Consider the following 3,430-nt stretch of genomic DNA (forward strand, 5'->3'; position numbering starts at 1 on the left):
TCATCCTGATCTACAAACTTCATGTATTTGTAAGATAAAAATAAATCAATCCATGAATATTTATTGAGTGGCTACTGTATGCCAGAGACTGGGCTAGATGCTGGGGGGTATGCGGAGTTTAGGGAGGACAAGCACTTCTGGCATGAGGACTTGCTGAGCCCTTTTCGGGGCTGCTCATCCACCCTTGGTGTCCACCTTCACCCAACTCTCACCTGTGGCTCCAAGAAGCTATGGCACGTGGCCACATACTGGTAAAACCACCTTGGCAGAAGGCTAAACTAGGTTGAGGGTAACAGGCTTAAGCCCATCAGTGAGCACCCATCTGGTGCTTCAGGATACATATATATGTATGTATGTGTGTGTGTGTGTGTGTGTGTATGTAGTTATGTAGTATATATGTATATTCACACACATATATCATAGAGGCAACCTGGCATAATGGATGGAGAGCCAACCTTGGAGTCAGGAAGACACGGGTTCAAGTCCTGCCTATGACGTATATAGTCTGTGTGAGTGACCCTAGCAAATCATTTAACCTCTCAGTGCCTCAGGAAACTCTCTAAGACTGGAAATTTCAGAGTAGGGGCCGATATGCCATGGAAGAGGAAGTTCTCCCCACCTTCTACCCCAGGGTTCCCTACACCAATGAAATCACAGGTCTAGTCTGGACTGGGGGGAAAAAAGAAAGTTTGCTTTTCCTCCATTTATCTAAATTGTTGTTGTCTGGTTATCCAGTCATATCTGACGCTTCATGATCCTGTAGACCAACTGTTCACGGGGTTTTCTTGACAAAGATACTAGAGTGGTTTGCCATTTCTTTCTCCAGCTCATTTTACAGATGAGGAAACTGAGGTACATGGGGTTAAGTGATTTGTTCAGGGTCACATAGCTAGTAAGTGTTTGAAGTCAAATTTGAACTCTGGTCTTTCTGACTCCAGACCCAATGGTCTATCTACTTTGCCACCTAGCTGCCCCCTTATCTAAATTAACGATACCAAAATGGTTAGTATGTTGTTTATATCAATAGTCAGCAAAGCATTTTAGTTAAAGGACAAGCTGTTTTCTATCCCTCTAGTAGAATGGGAATGTATAACCAGTGACCAAATCAGAAGGTAGCTATCAATAATAGTGAAATCATTGAAAAAGGCAGAAAAAATAACTATGATTTTCCATTTTGTAGGAATGAAATCTGCTTCATTTAAGCTCATTGTTATGAAATCCTAACTTCATTGTTTTCCTTTCAAATTTTAATATGAAGATGGAATTTTTATGTGGAAAGTGAAACAGATTCAGTCACATATTGAATATCACAAATTATCTAAATACCAGGTAATGAAATTCCAAATGTATTCAGATTCTCTCTCTCTGGGTAAATATTGGAAACACACATTTATGATGGCAAATGGGTTGCATTAGTGGCCTCTTCTAGTAACTTTAAACCTCACTTAAGTATTTAAACTTGGGAATGGAAAGAAATGGACACAACAATCATAATGGTTCATAAATTGTCTATTATTCTCATAGAATCAGGAATTAATAATTAGACAGCTGGTTTCTAAAAATATGACAGTGTACTACATTAGAGCAGTCTTCAGCTAATTCCCATGACATTTATAAATCCAAATGACAAAGAACAAAACAAAAACTTTTGAAGTAATCTGATGACTTTTAGTATACACCCTCTCCAATTGCCTGCCAAACATTTCCACCTGGACATCTCATTGGATGTCTCACCTCTAGACTCAATGAGTCCAAAACTCAATCCATCAACTTCTCTGATGGACCAGCTCCTCCTCTAAACTTCCTTGTTTCTATGGAGTGCACCATCATCCTGCCAGTTACCCAGATAACCTTGGATCAGATTGTCTTTTTGTTCTCCATTGTAGCCAATTTCTTACTAAGTCCTACTGGGCCTACTTTTATAGCATTTCTTTCATCAGTCTCCTTCTTTCCATTCACATATCCCCTTACCATCTCTCACCAGGACTATTGTTAGAATCTCCTAATTGGGCTCCCTTATTCAGTTTTCTCTTTCCAATCCATTTCTCTGCATAGTTGCCATCATCTTCCTGTGGCATAGTACTGACCACATCACTCCTCTACTCAAAAACCTTCAATCGCTCTCTGTTGCATCTAGGATGAATGAGAAACTCTTAAATTTGCCATTTAAGATCTGGCTTCAATTTATCCTTTCCCACCTCTTTCATTACTGTCCTACACAAAATCTCTACGTTCCAACCAAACTGGTCTACAAATATTCCCCAAACTTGAAATTCAATTTCCTGCCTCCATGCATTCACATAATGTATACCCAATGCCTGGAACACACTTCTCCCTCATCATGTTTTGGTATCCTGATATTCCATCAAGGCTTAGGTACCACCCTTTCCATGAAGCTTTTTATGATTCCTTCAATTGTTGGTACTCTTTCCAAATTCTCTGATAGTTACTTATATAAATGTAAGGCATGTGCTGCCTATGCGTACATGGGTTGTCTAAATACAGTCACAGGCAAGCATTGATAGCTATCTCTGTAATCTTTCCCTCCTTTTTTCTAGGGAGACTAGGGAAGGAGAGAAGGGAATAAGCATTTATATAGTACCTACTATGTGCCAGGCCCTGTATTAAGTGCTCAACAAATATCTTCTTTGATCCTCACCACAACCTCGTGACATAGGTCTGTTATTATCCACTTTTACAGTTGAGGTGAGATAAGTAGAGGTAAAATGACTTGCCCTGGGTTACACAGGTAGTGTCTGAGGCTGCATTTGAACTCAGGTCTTCTTGACTCCAAATCCAGCAGTCTATCCACTGTACCACCTAGCTGCCCTATGATTCCTAAGACTAGAATTCCTGCCTGGGAGGGAAGCAGAAAAAGAGACAATGAGTCTGGACTCTCTGTGCTCCTCTGATAAGAGAGAGAGGGATAGAATTATATCTGTTGGTCTAGAGAAATATATTTTTTTTTAAGATTCAAGCTACTTTCCTTTTCTCTATCCCTTAAAGGGAGAACCAAGTCCAAGCTTAAACCCATAGGCTCAACTCCTTCCCACCAAAAACTAGTCACACAAAAGTCCATCACAAATAGTGAAGGTTAAATGAACCCATTTATCCAAGCAAGTAGCAAACAGAAATCAGAGAAGTTCTACAGATTAGGATGCAACAGAAAATACACAGAGTGAATGAGCCCTTTAAATAGGAGTTAGCACAGATCTCACTCAACCAAGAGAGGCACTGATCTTACCCATGGGTATTACCTCAAGTCTCTAGGGAAGCAAGCTAGAAATCATGGATTTATTGAGGAACCTGCTTTCCTCTACATTTTTTGTCACTAACTAAAGTCTTTTATTTCTACACGTCTGGATTTGGTGTTTAAGAGAGCCTGGCACCAGACATGTCTTCTTTCAAAGGAGGAGTGAAGAATTTCTTT

The sequence above is a fragment of the Vombatus ursinus genome, unplaced genomic scaffold, assembly GCF_900497805.2.
Source record: "Vombatus ursinus unplaced genomic scaffold, bare-nosed wombat genome assembly UNPS02014813.1, whole genome shotgun sequence".
Taxonomy (NCBI): Eukaryota; Metazoa; Chordata; class Mammalia; order Diprotodontia; family Vombatidae; genus Vombatus; species Vombatus ursinus.